A 19,185-nucleotide genomic window follows, 5' to 3' on the forward strand; every position below is an offset into this window, starting at 1 on the left:
ATCAATGCCACATTGATTTACTTATTGTTGCTTTATAGTAGGTTTTACCAGAAGAAAGGATTAATCCCTTCCCAATGCTCTTCCTTACAAATTATTTACTATATTCTTATATATTCTTTCTATTAATATATTCTTATATATTTAAATGAATTTTAGAATCGTTTCATCAATTAAAAACTCTTTGGGTGGGACTTCCCTGGTGGCACAGGGGTTGAGACTCCGTGCTCCCAGTGCAGGGGGCCTGGGTTGAATCCCTTGTCAGGGAACTAGATCCCACATGCATGCCGCAACTAAGAGTTTGCATGCCACAACTAAGGAGCCCACCTGCTGCAACTAAGACCTGGTGCAACCAAATAAATAAATAAATACTAAAAAAAAAAACTCTTTTGGTTAATTTAATTAGGATGATGATTATTCCTAAATGTGGATCTAGGAAATTTATATTTGGTAGTCTCTTTTAACATCTTTTTTTTTTTTTTTTTTTTTTTTTTTTTGCTGTATGCGGGCCTCTCACTGTTGTGGCCTCTCCCGTTGTGAAGCACAGGCTCCGGACGCGCAGGGTCAGCGGCCATGGCTCACGGGCCCAGCCGCTCCGCAGCATGTGGGATCTTCCCGGACCGGGGCACGAACCTGTGTCCCCTGCATCGGCAGGCGGACTCTCAACCACCGCGCCACCAGGGAAGCCCCTCTTTTAACATCTTTTTAAAAGATGTCTTTATTTTCATAATACTTATAGGAAATTGTCTTATTTATCTCTGAAATTAAACAATTTTGTGAGAATAATATGAGTCTGAGTGTGTGAGTGTGTGTGCGCATGTGTGGTATCATAAATATTTTCAATCTGTGGATTTTTAATTTTGGGTTTTTATTAATCCTCATGATAGGACAGTTATTCTTGTACTCTAACTTGGATTACAAAATCTGTTTTAAGTGGTTTCTTCCTGAGAAACATCTGTAATTATGTTATTAGAGCATCCTTCTATGTCCTTTATCATTATTGTCATCTCTTTGTCCGTTTCCTCTGAATGCTGAGAGAGCTAATCATGTGTATCCTTCATATTACTCATTTAATTTTCTGAAGTTCTAATTCATTCTTTACTGTTTCTACTGTAGATTTTGACTATGCCATTTCAGTTAGGATTTTTTTAAAAAAATTTAAATTCTTCTTTCATCCAGCTCACTTTCTATTTGCCATGTATATCTCAGTATAGTTTTTTTCTTTTGACTTCCTAATTTTGTTTCACAGAGATCTAGTTTTATGCATTCAGCATCAACTCTTTTTGAAAAGGCTCTTCTCTGTCTGCAGATATGGATTGCACTCTCATACACTGCTAGTTCAAGTGCAGAATGGTACAACCCTTGTAGAGAAGAATTTGGTAATATCTAACAAAATCACTTATGCATTCACCCTTTGAACCATCAGTCCTAAATCTAGGTATTTACCATAATGATACACTTCCACAAATAGGAAAAAACATAATTTATTGTGGAATTACTTTTAACAGCAAAATATTCGAAACAATTTACATGCCCGTATGTAGGAAACTGGTTGCATAAACTTTGATATGTCTACACAACGAAACACTATGCAGCCATTTAAAAAAAGAATGAAGGTGGTCTCTAGGAACTGATATGAGTGATTTTCAGAATATAAGTGATAAAATCAAAGTATGAAAAAATACATATCTTTATGTGTATATATATATATGTGTGTGTGTATGTGTGTATTTGTACTTCATGTAAGAAAAACATTAACTTATATTTGCAAAAAGAAACACAGGAAGGATAAGTCATAAATGGAGAAATGTATGACAGTGCAGTGGAGGGGGTAGGGATGGAGTAAGATTTCTCTGAGTATTCTTTTTTAGTGCAACTTCCATTAGGGGTCTTCACGTGTTCAACTAAAACTTCAGACTCACAAAACTACCATGGGCCAAATTTGGCACCTCATACCTAACTTTTGAGAGAGTGGATTGGTACTCGGAACAACTATACACGCAACAATAAGGAAATGCATAGTAATATGTCACAAATATGCCAGTGGAGATCATGCAGTCTTCAAACATTATGCTTACAGGGAACTTTTTCACGGCATATGAAAATTATTATGATATTACATTGAGTGAGAAAAGCATGATAAAAATGTAAATGGCATGTGGTCTCAATTGTATAAAGCAAAATGTATAGGGTGGAGAATCACTGAAACATTAAGCTAAAAATTTTAGTTTTATTTTGAAATAATTATAGACTCACAGGAAGTTGCAAAAATAGTGCAGAGGTCCAGTCTACCCTTTTTTCAACTTCCCCCAATGGTAACGTCTTATGTAACCATAGTACATTATCAAAACAAGGAAATGCATTTACAAAGGTTGGTACATGCTCACAGGCAGCACTGAAGTTATTTCTGAATGATAGTACTCGTAAGCCCTTAGCAATAATACTTGATTTATATACATATCACTATTGAAGTGCTAACAAACACTTTAATTTTTAAAATTATTTATTTATTTATTTGGCTGCGCTGGGTCTTCTTTGCTGCACTCAGGATCTTCCTTGCAGCATGCGGGATCTTTAGTTGTGGCATGCAAACTCTTAGTTGTGGCATGTGGGATCTAGTTCCCTGACCAGGGATCAAACCCCGGGCCCCCTGCATTGGGAGCGTGGAGTCTTAGCCACTGGACCACTAGGGGAGTCTCTAACACTTTAATTTTAAAAATACTGTTATTAGGTAAAGTCTGAGTAAGATATGTAGTCTAGTTAATTGTATTGTCAATGTCAATTTCCTGGTTTGGCCCTCCACTCTCCCTCCCCATCCCCAGTTCCCAGCACACACACACACATTCTATGCACCAGCAAGAGCAGCACAATGATTCATAATTTTTTTTTTTTTTTACTGTGCTGCTTCTTGGGCTTCATTCTCCCTCTATATGAATTTTTGCCTGGATATTCTCTATCCATTCTTCTAGACCAAATCCCAAATGAGGCTGCCACAGGTTGTGTTCTCTGAGAAGCAAAACTTAGTTGGAGCTAGGAATGCAAAAGGTTTATTAGAAAAGGAAAAGGGCAGAAGCAGGTTAGGGCAGGAGCCAGCAGGCAGTAGTGCAGCTCTAACAGTCTCTGCCGGCTTAGCGGGAGCTCCAAGCAAAGGGTGCCCAGTAGAGGAGCCCCACATTGGGTGGGAATGGCCAGTCCGGAGTACCAGTGCCTTGCTCAGTCATTACTGGGAGTTGCCCTAAGAAGACTGCTTTTCCTTAATTATTGGCTTGTGCTTCCCCAAGAATATTGTCAAGGAGGCTGTAAAGTTGAGGCAGATCTTGAAGAAAATCACACCTAGAGCCCATTAGCTAACCACACTCCTCACTTCTGGGCAGAGGGTCCTTTCTTTTCGTTTTCTTTCTGTCAATTAAAAAAAAATTTTTTTATTGAGGTACAGTTAATTTATAATGTGTCAGTTTCAATTGTACAGCCAGGTGATTCTATTATACATATATATTCTTTTTCAGATTCTTTTCCATTATAGGTTATTACAAGATATTGAGTATAGTTCCCTGTGCTATACAGTAGGACCTTGTTATTTATAGAGGGCCCTTTCTTGAAGGGGAAAATGAGTGGCACACGTCTGCCACAGCACCCAGGGCTGGCTTCCTAGGCATGTGACCTGGTCAGTCCCACATTCAGAAGGGCCCTGCCATTGTTTTAACGTCCTGCTGTCACTGTCTTGAAACTTAATAATTTTATCTTTGAACTTGTGTTTTGTAAATGAAGTCCAAGGAGACAATGGCGCATGCACGTGAACTGAGGAGATAAGCACAAAATGCATGTTCTCTGTTCTTTATCGCCACATTTGCATGTAGCATTCGTGATGCCCTTTTTGAACAAGAGGCTTTGCATTTTCGTTTTGCACTGGGCCATGCGAATTATGAAACTAGCTCTGACAACAGCCCTCCCTGACCAGCCTCCAATCTTGAATAAATGTCTATCTTCTGATCCTACTGTGAGTATTACATCTTCTACTGCATGTAGTATAAATGTATTAAAATATATATCTGTTGCCACATTATGGGTTCTGATTTTTTTTTTAGTGTACTCCACTCTTAAAAAGAATAAATGCCAAGAATTTATGCATTGTTTCTGTTATTTTATCTGTTTCTCCCTCTAATTTTCTACCCATCTCTTATTCCATTGTAAATTGTTACAAAACAAAATTCAACTGAGTAAATTTTTAAAATCTTATTGGCTTTATTCAATGATTCATGAATCAGGCAGCAACCAATCTAGCAAATAGAAAGGATCTCCAAGGCGCTGTAGAAAATTAAAGATTTTTTTAGGCAGAAGGGAACAGGAAAAAGAAAGTTATTCTAGGCAAAAAAACGTAATGGTGATTGCAAGGTTACTTTTCCTTAGGGGATGACAGGGGTCTATCTGCCTAACCTAACTAGTGCTTATCAGGCAATTTCTGATTGACTAGTTTAAGATTCCATTTCTAGGATAGCTGAAATTGTAATTAAGTCTCAGTATGATGATGTGGGGCTTAGCATAAGTGATCCCATTTGGGACTTGTTGTCTTGTTCTTAACAAAATGAAAGAAGATCACTGTGATTATCTTTGTGGAAGAGACAGTTATCCCCCAATATCTGTTTTCCATTTCTTCCTTAGGAATAGAACCCACAGTTTTTGCTGCCCAGAATAAAGACTATAATTTCCCAGCCTCCCTTGTAGCTAAGTGTGACTAAGTTCTGGCAAATAGATATAATTGGAAATATCATGTGAAACTCCCAGGACGTTTTCTTAAAGGGAGGAATTGTCCCCTCATCTTTCCTTCCTGTTACCTGGAATATAGACATGAAGGCTGGAATTCACATTGTTATCTGGGACCATGAGATAAAAGGAGGCTGGCAGAGTAGTAAGATGTAAGGAGTATGTACATTTCTAGACTTGTTTAAAATATAAATGTACTTTATTTATGTTTGGCTGCATTGGGTCTTCGTTGCTGCACATGGGCTTTCTCTAGTTGCGGTGAGCGGGGGCTACTTTTCATTGTGGTGCACGGGCTTCTCATGGCAGTGGCTTCTCTTGTTGTGGAGCATGGGCTCTAGGCGCGTGGGCTGCAGTAGATGTGGCAGGTGGGCTCAGTAGTTGTGGCTTGTGGGCTCTAGAGCGCAGGCTCAGTAGTTGCGGTGCAAGGGCTTAGTTGCTCCACGGCATGTGGGATCTTCCTGGACCAGGGCTCGAACCCGTGTCCCCTTCATTGGCAGGAGGATTCTTAACCACTGTGCCACCAGGGAAGTCCCTTCCAGACTTCTTTACATGAGAGATACACTTCTTTTTGTTTAAGCCATTATTATTTAGAGTTTTCAATCACGAGCAGCTGAGTTTAATCCTTCTGATATAGTTCTTTAACTGAATGCGGAACAGTAAATATGTGTCTACTGTTGCCCTGCTCAAAAAGGATACTCCCAACTGTTTCTGTTTAGGTCCACCTTCCCAGGGGCAAAGATTCTCCTTTCTTGCCTCCCATCCCCACCTTTTGATCAAGGATGGGGTGGAAAAGGAAACTTATAAACATCCAATATTGTTGAAAATTGTTTGTCCGGAGGTTATCAGTTGGCAAGGTGAGGGGGAGGGGGATCCCTTTTACTCAGCACTCTGGTTATTGTGGCAGAAAATTCATTCCTCCCATTCTTCAGTCCTTCTTCCATTTGAGCCTCTACTTTACCGTCTCTTTCCACTTTGCCTAAACTCTGTCTCATCTAATCTCTGGGAGAAGAAAAGCTGGCACACACATTTCTGAGACTCTTCATTGACACAAAAGTTAGAAGTTTCTTTGAATATTTTTAAAAATATTTTATTTATTTATTTATTTTTGGCTGCATCGGGTCTTAGTTGTGTCACTCGGGATCTTCTTTTGGCAGGCAGGCTCTTCGTTGAGGTGTGTGGGCTCCAGAACGTGTGGGCTCTGTTGTTTGTGGCACGCGGGCTTAGTTGCCCCAAGGTATGTGGAATCTTAGTTCCCCGACCAGGGATCAAACCCATGTCCCCTGCATTGGAAGGCGGATTCTTAACCACTGGACCACCAGGGAAGTTCCGAATATTTTTAGTGTATCTTTTTGTTTTGTTTTGTTTTTTGTTTTGTTTATTTATTTGGCTGTGTTGGGTCTTAGTTGCGGCACGAGGGATCTTGGTTGCATCTTCATTGCAGCATGCGAGCTTCTCCCTAGTTGTGGTGCGCGGGCTCCAGAGCACGTGGGCTCTGTAGTTTGTGGCACACGGCTCTCTTGTTGAGGCACGTGGGCTTCATTGCCCCGTGGCATGTGGGACTTTAGTTCCCTGACCAGGGATCGAACCCGCGTCCCCTGCATTTGTAGGTGGATTCTATACCACTGGACCACCAGGGAAGTCCCTTAATATATCCTTATTTCATCTACAGTGTAGACTGGAGGAGTGAAATTGGCCCTGAGTGTATCAGTGAGAGCAGAGGGGGCAGGGAAAATCATGGAACACAATCAGAATAATACTTTGAGATATAGCCCCATTGTGGGAAGGAACCACACTGATTATCATGGTAATAACCAGAGATGGTATCACTGAGATAGGACATATGTGGGCCGAATGAAATTCTCAGAAGAGTGTACCACATACAAGAAGAAATAGAAACGTTTGTGGTTGAGTTTCTTAATAAGTGACAGGTGACTTAAGTTCAGAGTGGGGCACTGAATGTAGAGCCGTGAGATAGGAACTAACTATGTCATCTCAGCTGGTCAAGGGCTGAAATTAAGTTTCTATACTCAGACCACAAGAGCTGCTGGCCCCTTTAAAGAGGTTCTTGTGTGCAGTGACAGAGGATCAGGGAAAGGTAAGTCTTTCCAAGCACATCAACATCAGTTCTTTCCCAGACTTCTGGTCAGCAATGATATTGAATCAAGCCCTTTGGATAATTTTTTTAATGCCGTCTCTGGCTGTCTGCATCAATAGCCCCTAGAGGGGCTGTGTCTGACATTTATAAACGTGTTTACTCTTCCCTTCACCTAAATAGACGAAGAGTCGGAGAACCCTCTGAATCACGTGGCTCTAGGCAATTTGAAGTCCAGCCTCTTTAAATCATTCCTTTAACTTTCAATATTTCAAGACAGCATTTGAACAAGATGATTAAAACAACAACAACAACAAACAGGCAGTGCTCTCCTTTGAGCGGATAAACAATTAAGCTCAAATCAGCCTCACTTAACAGATGCAGCTCCAGGCATTCCCACTGACTGGGACCAGGAAGGCAATGTAAAATGGTAAGGTAAACAAACAATTATCTCTACAATTTGATCAATATGGAAGTGGAACGACAGGCAAACAAGACGTCCCTTAGAAGCATCATCTTAAGAGGGACTTGAATTATAAACCATATAACTGCTTTCAATTTCCTCAACTTGTTCTTTTGTATAAATACTGTTCGAAAAAGCTGAGGCCATGTGCTGGTTATTCTCCATTTCTCCCTTCTCCACTGTGATTTTCCACCCTTCTCTGCCCTGCTCTGATTCCCATGGAATACGTGGCCTGGGCACCCCTGCCTTTTAGCTTCTGGTTGGGTTGGGCCATAGGAGTGGGGGTTACCAAGAGAGTGAAGGGCAGGAGAGAAAGTTCAGGGTGTTTATTCCATCAACATCAACATCTCTGCCCACCCCCCACCCCCCGCAAGTTGTGTGAGGTCATGGCCATGGTTGCCTCCCTCTAACTCCTTCTGTCCTGCCATCTTTCACAGCTCCAGCTCTCAGCTGGGATCCCTTAACACTGTTTCTTCCCCATGCCCATTCAGGCCAAGCAATGGCTCTCCATCATTGCTAGTCCCTGCATGCTTTAGCATCACTTGTTGGTTCCCTTAATCCAGCTCATACTTTTGTAAATGCTCCCTTCTTAAAAAGTCTATTCAAAAATCCCATCTGAGCTTGTCATGTGTTTCTGATCAGGATCCTGATTAATAGTCAACTGCATCAATGACCCTCTGATAAGCGAGACTTTGGAGCTATGTTTACTTCTATGTTCTATTTGTGAACGAGTACCTTAAAATATTTCAAAACTGAGGTTGTAATCCCAGTGTATATGCATGGTGAGTATACCATTCTAAATTTACTGAGCTGGAAAAGAATGTTTAAAAAGCGAAGGTGTGACCTGATATCTGTTATCAGTCACCATGATCCTATGCGTGGAGGTGAAAGTTCTTTAGAACGGTTTGGATTGATAAGTATGAGCATGAGTCAGCCTCATTATTTTCAATAGCTTCATGTTCCAAATTAAAAAAAAAAACTGGAGTTAACAGCTCTTGCTACAAGTACGGAGCACCTGTGTCCCCAGAAATCCTTTCAATTTACATCTGTGATACATTAAGATAAATTTTTTAAAAATTTCCTGAGGGAACTAAAATCTGAAATGGTGATTATTATAATAATTTTTTTTAAATGATGAGAGTCACATAGGGCCATCAGAGACAGGGCAAGGTGAGAGAGTTATGGATAAAAAGTTGTCAACAGAAACTATGCAAATAGCGGAGTTACGAGACACTGCACAGTCTTCGGACCACTTCTCTATGATTTGAAGAGAGGAGGGGTCTAGGAAGCCTTGGGTATTGTCTCTAAGCATGTAGTTTGGTACATAATGGGGATTTTTCTCAGTACACACTAGCAGACCCAGTGTAGGGAGCGTACAAGAAGACCACAGATTTTTAGGACAGGGGTTCTTAACTGAGGGTCAACTAATAGAATTCAGGAAGATCTGTAATCTTGAGAAGGGAAACTCTTACATCTTCACTTTTGTTGCCGAAAAGTCGGCCTCTGTACACCAGCGCCACATTGAATCTTGGAGACAGAGTTTTGGATGAAGTAGACAAGAATAGCTTTATTTCTTTGCCAGGCAAAGGGGGACACAGTGGGTTCTTGCCCTCGAAAATGTGTGTCCCAACCCGGGAGGATTTGATGAGGAGTTTTATAGCAATGGTTCAAGGATGGAGTTGCTGTTAAGGATCAGGGTATGTGCAGGGCCTGCACTCCTTTAATCTGGCCTCAGGTAGTCTCTTTTTTGTTTTATTTTATTTAATGTATTTATTTTTGGCTGCACTGGGTCTTGGTTGCTGCGCGCGGGCTTTCTCTAGTTGCGGAGAGCGGGGGCTACTCTTCATTGCGATGTGTGGGCTTCTCATTGTGGTGGCTTCTCTTGTTGTGGAGCACGGCTCTAGGCACACGGGCTTCAGTAGTTGCGGCACGCAGGCTTAGTAGTTGTGGATACGGGCTTAGTTGCTCCAAGGCATGTGGGATCTTCCTGGACCAGGGCTCGAACCCGTGTCCCCTGCTTTGGCAGGTGGATTCTTAACCACTGTGCCACCAGGGAAGCCCTCAGGTAGTCCCTTGATGAGCTTCTCTGGTTCCTTTAATCAGGCCTCAGGAAGATGCTAACATCTTCCATTTGTTGGGGGTTTTAGTTCTGTAAAGAGCTCAAAGATATAGTTATGTGTATCACTTGAGGCGGAACCATGACTTTGACCCAATGCTGCACTATTTGCTTTTTCTTTTCTTTTCTTTTCTTTTCTTTTTTTTTTGGCCACATCATGTGGCATGTGGGATCTTGGTTCCCTGACCAGGGATGGAACCCCTGCCCCCTGCATTGGGAGCATGGAGTCTTAACCACTGGACTGCCAGGGAATTCCCAAGGCTGCACTATTTTCTTGGCTACTCCTCAGTTGTCTCTGCATCCCCTCCCTTCCTTGATTTTCAACTGTTTGAAAGGCTTAGATGCCCAGGAGCCCCAGAGGGTCCTGCTCGGTTTCACTTTCACTAACCTCTAACTGAAATTAGCATTTTTTTCAATTTTGAATGTGGGTAACAAACAATAGAAGTATTAGCAATACCTGTGACTTTGTCACCAACAAGAATCACAGGCATTGCTATATCATATAGTAGTTCTTGCAGCTATCTTGTAAATCCTTTATATTAATTACAATACATCAAAGTTAGTCACAAAGTCCACTGCTAGGCCTTGCTATTTAATGCACTAATAAAGAATTGCCCGTATTATTGTATTATAAAAATTTTAATACTTTGATAACTGTGTTTTGATGTAATTGGTTTCCTTTGTAATCTTAGATCTTTTACTTTATTAAGTTAGAAAGATTATTATCCAGACTGCCAAAAGGTCCATGACACAAAACTCTTTAAGATCATCTGCCTTAGTCAATAGCTCTGACTTAGGAGTCATTGAAAGTTTTCTAGTGTCTATTGATTTTTAGGTCCCAACGACCATTTCAGTCATTACCTTTTTTTAAAAAAATAAATTTATTTATTTTTGGCTGCGTTAGGTCTTTGTTGCTGTGCGCAGGCTTTCTCTAGTTGCGGCGAGTGGGGGCTACTCTTTGTTGCTGTGCTCGGGCTTCTCATGGCGGTGGCTTCTCTTGTTGCGGAGCATGGGCTCTAGAGCGCAGGCTCAGTAGTTGTGCTGCGCAGGCTCAGTAGTTGTGCTGCATGGGCTTAGTTGCTCCGTGGCCTGTGGGATCCTCCCAGACTAGGGATTGAACCCGTGTCCCCTGCATTGGCAGGTGGATTCTTAACCACTGCGCCACCAGGGAAGTCCCTCAGTCATTACTTTTTGAATGATCAGAACAGATGTTTGGCTTCTGCTGAGTCTAGGAGGGAGTAAATTCCATGGATAATGCTCCCAGGAACACTGTCCCTGGGGACAGAGAAATCCATTCTCTATTACTTTTCCTGTTCCCATAGAAGGGTAACAGAATATGCCACACCAAAATGTCACTTTGGCATAAAGATTATTTTGATCTGGAGGCAAATGGGAATCAACAGAAGCAAAATGAAGCCTTCTAGAGCTTTCCCTATCTAAATAAAAGCAGACGCTTCTGAGAAATGAGGACTGCCATAAATCCCCTCTCCCAGGAGAGTTTTATGGCCATGAAGAAGATGGAAAGTCAGCACCGAAACTGACCCCCCACAAATAACCCTTACCTTCCATTAGTTTCTGCCCTGTATTTACCTTCCAACAGTTTGCTACCCTGGGAAGCCTAAAACCCTGTTTCTTTGTCTTGTCAAATCTCTGCAAATTTATTGTTCTGTTCTTAAGGGACTATATAAGCCCAAGTTTTAACCACTCCTTGAGTTTCTCATTGCTGAGTGCTCCCATGTGCATGCACGATGCACATGTTAATAAATTCTGCTTGTTTTTTCTTATTCATCTGTCTTAGTCTATTTTATAGGGCCTCATCTGGAGGACCCAAGATGGGTAGAGGAAAAAGAGTCTTTTCTTCCCCTACACCATTTTGGAAACCTCACTTGCCTGCAATCGAGGAGCAAAGGACAAAACTACCAAGTTTGATAGGTCAAAGTCATGGTTTGCTTATAAATACCTGATGTCCCAGCAGAAACAGCAAGCAGCCCTTTGAACACTTTAGACTAAAATTTTTTTCTGCCCTGTTATCTTTGGGCTACATGGAGTTACCACTGCAGGCAAGTTTCCAGTTGTTCCAACAGGACTGCTTCCACCTTGAACTCTTATCAACAACTTAGATTGTGTATTCATTTCTATTTGCATTGTTCAGCTTCCCAAGGGGATTGCATACTTCCATATGACAGGAGCTGTCTGAGTTTCATGCCAGTAATTATACTTACATAGGATGGCAGATACTCACCATCATCACTGAAGTTATTTCTGAATGATAGTCCACACAAGCCATTAGCAATCATCCTTGACTTATATACATATCACTATTGAAATGTTAACACTTCAATTTTTAAAATACTGGTATTTGGTGAATTCCAAGCAAGATCAGTAGTCTAGTTAATCATATTGCCAATGTCAATTTCCTGTTTGGCCTTCCACTCACCTGCCCCACTCTCCACCTCCTACACATACATTCTATGTACCAGCAAGAGCAGCACAATGTTTCATAATGTCATCCCTTTGTTTGTGCTGCATCCTGGGCTCCATTATTCCTCTGTATAAATTTCTGCCTGGATGATCTCATTTGTTCTTTTAGGCCAAATTAATCATTATCTCCTCATGAAGCTGTATCTCTCAGTAAATGTTGTAGAGTCCCATTTGCTTCAAGGGTCTGCCTTTCTAGGCAATCCAGCTTCCTTTCTTTTCCTCCACCTCCAAATAATCAAACTTAGGGTTTTTCTTCCCTTCCTCTCATTTCTTTTTGTATTGTTTGTCTTTCTCATCCTCTTCTTGCCTGTTTCACACTTGCCACTGTCCATGTCAGAACTTTGAGGTGTGAACCTATTCTTCCTGTTTTGTCATTATAAACAAGATCCAAAGTTCATTCTCATCATATTATCTCAAAGCCATTTGCCAAAAGGATCCAGAGAATACTTAGGGTGAAACAACGGTTCCAAAGCAGCCTCAGAGGGAAGATATATTCAGTAGGATTAATCCCTTGCTTCGAGGAAGAAGACAGATCCAATATTCCTAACTTGTTTAGGATATCTGCTTCCTTGGCTGGCACATTAAATCAGGGATAGCAGACCCCCAGGCTTCTGGCCTTTCTTTGCTATCACTGTCTCTCTCTCATTCTTTCTCTCTCTCTACTTAGCTCTTACCCAAGTGAAATGTAAAATCTTTCAATTGGGTTTAAGTTTTAAATACTAATGGATGCTTGGGGAAATTGGCCATGGGTGGAGTTTTATGAAAAGAAGAGATTCTGCAGGATGATATGTGTGCTCACATTCACTTCCCAGCCACCTTTCCTTGCCTACAGAATAGGTTGCAATTTGTTAGGTGAGTGCCTGCTGTGTATTCTAGGGGCCTTTGAATTTTTTATATCTCTCTCTCTTGGATGGAGGAAGTTTAGATTATATTGGAGCCAGGATTTTATTTGCTCAGTATCCTACTTTGCTCTCCCCAGATCTCTGAGGGAGAGATTGTTATGGTTGATATTTTAATAGAATATCTCTCTCTCTCCCAGGGGTATTATTACATAGCTGATGACCCAGTGACTAGAAAGTCACTAAGTAATTGTCCCTTCCATAAGATTCTTCCAGCTCTGCTGCTAGTCCTTATGTAGCTTTCCAAGCAATTCTTTAAAAGGCACAATGTATAAATTTTATATCCCTTTTTAAAGAAATTCAGTCATCATATCTTTTTTTTTTTTTTTTTTTGCGGTACGCAGGCCTCACACTGTTGTGGCCTCTCCCGTTGCGGAGCACAGGCTCCGGACGCGCAGGCTCAGCGGCCATGGCTCACGGGCCCAGCTGCTCCGCGGCATGTGGGATCTTCCCGGACCGGGGCACGAACCCGTGTCCCCCTGCATCGGCAGGCGGACTCTCAACCACTGTGCCACCAGGGAAGCCCAGTCATCATATCTTATTGTTTTTTTACAATCTTTGTTCTACTGACTATTATTCCTTTTATTACTTATTTATTTTTATTTGTTTTTGGCTGCACTGTCCTGCTTGCAGGATCTGGGGCCACGTCAGTGAAAGCACCAAGCCCTAACCACTGGACCACCAGGGAACTCCCAATTTTTAAGGGCTTTATGGAGGTATTATTGACATACAACAAACTGCACGGATTTAAAGAGTATAATTTCATACGTTTTCACATATGTATACACACCTGAAACCATCACCACACTTAAGAAAATGAACATATCCATCAGCCCCCAAAGTTTCCTTGAGCCACTTTGCCATCCTTCTCTCCTGCCCCTGCCAACTCCTAATTCCTAGGCAGCCATCGATCTGCCTTCTGTCACTGTAGATTAGTTTGCATTTTCTAGAATGTTGGATACACGGACTCAAAATAGAATGTATTCTTTTTTATCTGGCTTCATTCAGCATATTATTTTGAAATTCATCCATGTTATTATGTGTATCAATAGTTCATTCTTTATCGCTGATATGGGGTATCTGTAGATATTGGACAATTGTAGATATACCACAATTTCCTTATCCACTCACCTCCTGATGGACATTTGGGTTGATTCTAGTTTTTGGTTATTACAGATGGAGCTGCTACGAACATTCATGTGCAAGACTGCATAGTTTTATACTTTCATTTCTCTTGGATAAAATCTTCAGGTGGAATGGCTGTGTTGTACAGTGGGAATATGTTCAACCTTTTAAGAAACTGTCAAACAGTTTTCCAAGTGGTTGTACTATTTAACATCCCTACCAGCAGTGTACAAGAGTTCCAGTTCCCGCACATCTTTGCTATATTCTGTTGAATACTGAGTGCTGTCTTGACAACATGGACTTGCTCTAATTATACCTAAGGAGAAAGTCGGGTTTTTTTTTGGCTGTGCTGCGCACCTTGTGGGATCCCACCTCCCCGACCAGGGACTGAACCCAGACCCTCCTTGGCAATGAAAGTGGAGAGTCCTAACCACTGGACCACTAGGGAATTCCCTTTGTTTTCGTTTTTGGTATAGGAGTGCATGTAAATCTGTGGTTGAGACAAATAATCATACTGTTATAACAAATGTTATCTGCTCTTAAAATCCAGGTTCCTATTACCTTCTTATAGAAAATCATATCCCGCTGAGAAGAAATAAGACAATAAAATTCAAGTACTAAAAAATAAGAAAACCATTGACTTCATATTTCATAGCCAAGGTATTTTAACACATATTAGGAATAAGTTTGGCAAATTTATATGGCAGGAGGAGAGATGATACATTTCTCATCACATTTTTTGGGTTTGAAATGTAAAATTAAACAGTCAGATTGTTTGATGATGAACGCTTTTTTTTTTTTTTTTGATAATACATAAGTGATTTGCCAAGTACTGCTCTGGTAAAGGAATAGACTGATACGTATTAAACCCATCCAGGGCAGTGATGCTAAGGAATTAAGTCACAGACCAAGCTATCTGATGAGCGTTTCCTCCCTCAAGAATTATTGTTTGAAAAATGCAGAGAAATGCAATAGAAGTTTGTCTGTGTTTCTAGTCCCTCACTGTAGATTTTGCTCTGGAACGTTTGTACAAAACACAAAGAGCCATTACTATCACTTCTGGCTGTACACCACTCAAATAACACAGGGACCAACTAGTTAATGATGAATCAACTCTTCCTGCCAGAGCTAACACCAGCAGGATGCAGTCTCGCTGCTAGAAAGTCCTTGGGCTCTACTGTTGATGGCTTTATGGGTTGAGTCACCTTGAGGCAAATTCCCTTTGGTAGTTCAGTAAATAAAATCTTTTCACTGCATTTGCTAGAGCAAATACAGTTAGAGCAATGATCCAGGGTTTTGGACTATTTAAAAACCCTAAAATTCTTGAAGTCATCCCACAGTGGTACAGTGTTTTAACCTTCTGTTGTACTGTGTTCCAATCGAAGTTTCAGTGAACCATTCTGTCTGATAGAGACGACAGATGTGAATGAAGCCATGTCCAAGACAACAGGGATCATCTTAAAATTAAGTAAAACTGAGATACACAATATCTTTTCAGTATCTTAAATTGTTGAGAAAAAAAGTATTTTAAATGAGGGATATAATTGTTCAAAAGCGATATCAGGTGGAAGAGAAATTTTCCACTCAAGAGCAGAGAGGAAATACAGAATGTATGTATCTTTTAAAATTTCACTTAGCATTAAGTTATGGGCGTTTTCTGAATTTGTATGAACTCTTTGTAATCATTTATGATTGCATAACAGCCCATCAAATGTATATATAGACTTAATGTCTCACATTTGTTTTCATGTTTTTGCAAATTGAATTAATGCTGTGATAAAAAAATAGGTAGAACACAGCTTTTTCCATATTTGGAAATGTTTCTTGAGGATAGAGTCCAAGAAATGGAATTACTTTAACAAAGGACATTAATCTCTTAGTTTTACTATCAAACGTTAAAGCACTTCCCAAAAAGATTGTGCCAATTTGCACCCCACTGGCAGTAAGAACTTGTTTCATTGAAACCTCACCAGGGTTAGGCGTTTTATAATTTTTTAATATATGCTAATTTAATAGAGAAAATATTGCTTTGTTTTAATTGCATTTTAAATTACTAGAGATTGTTCTTAATATTTGCTTGCTTCTGAGTTATCTACTCATACCATTAAACATTTATATCTTTTGAAGTATCCATGCTTTTATTTATTGATGTATATGAGCTTCTTAGACATTAAAAATATCAACCCTTGGTCTATCCATGCACAACTTACCACAAACGAAAAATCGGCACTTCTACCTGGGTCTCCAGTTCTAAAATAGCTGTAGGTTGAAACATCCCTAAAACCAAAACTAAGTCTAAGCTAAATCTTTTTTTTTTAATTGTAGTTTTGTTACCGACCCTCCAGAGTTGGTCCCCAACAAGGGTCCTTCTGCCTGGCGTCCTTGGAGCCAATGGAAGGAGACAGAGCTCAGTTCAGAAGCAAAAGGAAGCTTTTATTCTTTTTTTTTTAAACATCTTTGTTGGAGTATAATTACTTTACAATGGTGTGTTAGTTTCTGCTTTATAACGAAGTGAATCAGTTATACATATACATAGTTCCCATATCTCTTCCCTCTTGCGTCTCCCTCCCGAAGCTTTTATTCTTGAACAAAGACGGGGAGGAGGTGCTCGCACATTCTCTCCGCTACCGGCCAAGCTGTGGGCGGGGCTGCTTTGTGGAGATCTGTATAGCGGGAGGGGGGTGGAGTTCTCGCGAGACGATGCCGGCGCACACCATCTCTGCGCACGGCCCGCCACCGCCATCTTGAATCCCCGTGTAGGTGCTGCTGGCTGTTTCGCGCTAGGAGCCTCGGTCTTCAGTGCTGGGTGCAAGGACTCTGCACGCGACACCCTCTGAGCAAGCGGAACTAGACAAAGCACAAAGGAAAAGAAAAAGGTTAGACTTTATTACCCAGGTTCTATTTGTATTTCCCTGGCATTGTTTTGTTTTGTTTTTTCAGTATGCGGGCCTCTCACTGTTGTGGCCTCTCCCGTTGCTCCGGACGCGCAGGCTCAGCGGCCATGGCTCACGGGCCCAGCCACTCCGCAGCATGTGGGAGCTTCCCGGACTGGGGCGCGAACCCGTGTCCCCTGCACCGCCAGGCGGACTCTCAACCACTGCGCCACCAGGGAAGCCCTCCCCGGCATTGTTAATGGGCTTTGCCGGTGACGGTTTAACGTTGACCTCCTTTCATAGTGTCTCAGTTTACCGCTGCCAAAACAATATTCCAAGGAAGATATTTTCCACTGCGTTCGTATTTTAGCTATTTGCACTCATGGTTTTTCTGTTTCCCAAACTTATAATACCTTCTGTATTTTGTAACAGTTTGTTTGAACCCTGTTCCCAGAAAACTGACTGAGCCAGAGCTTAGTGTATAGCTTATTGTATAGGAAGTAAATTCAGGATCATTGTCAGGATCACAGTGTGCGGGGAAGTGAAGGAAGCAGGACCAGGTGGGGGTATACTGTGCTGCAGACACAGCAAAGGTCTCAGCTGATTTCCCAGGGAGCTCTGAAGCTGGGATGGCCCTTCAGAGTTGTTATCTTGCCCTGAGATAATGGGACTAGGCTTTCCACCCCAACCTTAACTGGTCATTGGATGAAGTTTGCTCCTAGAGAGGGAGTGTGACCTTGTGGCAGTTGGCTGTTTTTTTGGCTTTTGGTAGTTCCTGGACAGGGACTCAGCTAAGAACTATCAGCCGCCAACATTCTTGGCCACGGGGATAATGAATGTCTCAGTTCTCAAGGTGGAATTTGGGCTGATGGATCACAGCATCTGCTACAGGGTTGAAAACACTGGCAAGACTTGCAGTTCTTTGGGTCGACTGACTTCTTCTCTGACATATCTGGTCTTCTATAGGCCTGAGAAGTTGAGTATGGCTTTGTTAAACCTAATCTGGTCTCAAGTCCAATCAATTCTGGGTCTTATCTAGTACTTTATCTTAGAACTTTGGATCAAGTTCATGCTCTTGCTGGGACATAGAACTGCCATTTCTGTGTGGCTATGTAGGTTTTATCAGAATTACACATACTCACCTTATTGGCCCAAGGAGAGGCCTGCACCAAGCCCTCCAGATCTGATAGGATTCTGGGAAAACTGGACTCCCTGAGACCATTATATACCAAAGTGGGTCTCACTTCTTCCTTCTCCTCTAATGTCCCACATTCTCATTCAATGTGGACTTGATAGTTCTTGATTGGTTCATAAATCAATCAGTCTTGAACTTAGATGTTGACAGAGTGGTTACCCAGGCATTGGCTTGAATGCTTAAATCAGCTTTGAGATGAAATTTGTAGGCCCCAACAGAGGATATTCATTTTGCAGGGTCATTTCTCTTTAAATATATATTACTATCTACAACTAGGGAACAGATGTGCAGAGGCCCCTAGAAATAAAAGATGGCTGTGCTCAGAACCTAGCTATATCTATGGTAAGGCACGGTGAATGCCTAATGAAGAATCATAGTTTCATTGCTCAAAAAAATGCCAGTGCCACTCAAAGCAGGTAAGGAGGAGTCAAGGGAGATGTTAAGGGGAGTCTTGAAGATTGGCAGCACTCACAGACCATCTTCTTATCAGACCCTTCTCCCTGAGATGGCCCAACCCCTTTGGCTCTGCCTCTTCTCTTCCAGATTACCATGTACTCATACAAAGAGTAGTGAGAAGCATAATTTACTGCTCCTGGAGTCAGAGGAACTTGACTCTAGGCTTTCTGCATGTGCGACTATTAAGAAATTAGGTAACTACCCTGATCCTCAGTGTTCTCCTCTGTAAAATCGGGGCAATAGTCCTGGCCTGGTTCTCGCGGTTGTTCTAATGGCATTAATGTATTAATACTTTATTTCTTGAGCATCATGGAAGTACAAGGTGTTCCACTTAAGTCAATTTTTTCAGACAATAGACCCAACTCAGTGGCATAATATTACCTATTTTTACCAGAAATCTTTTAAAAACTATGTTATACACTTGAAGTTTTGGAAAGTAGTTCACAATAAACATAACTTAATCTTTTTGATCAGTTAGGCCACCATTATGAACATCAGTTGTACCTTGATGTCATATGGTCCATATAAGCTATGTTTTTCCTCAATTTTAACTTTTAAAAAAAAATATAGTATACATCCAGAAAAGTGCACAAACTGAACACAGCTGGGTAATTAGCACTCAAATAAAGAAACAGAACCTGCACCCCTCCAAGAGAAAGCGTCATCCTGACTCCTAGTAGCATAGATTAGTTTTGCCTTAAACACTATCTCACTGTAATTATATTTA

This window comes from Delphinus delphis, chromosome X (genome assembly GCF_949987515.2).
Source record: "Delphinus delphis chromosome X, mDelDel1.2, whole genome shotgun sequence".
Classification (NCBI taxonomy): Eukaryota; Metazoa; Chordata; class Mammalia; order Artiodactyla; family Delphinidae; genus Delphinus; species Delphinus delphis.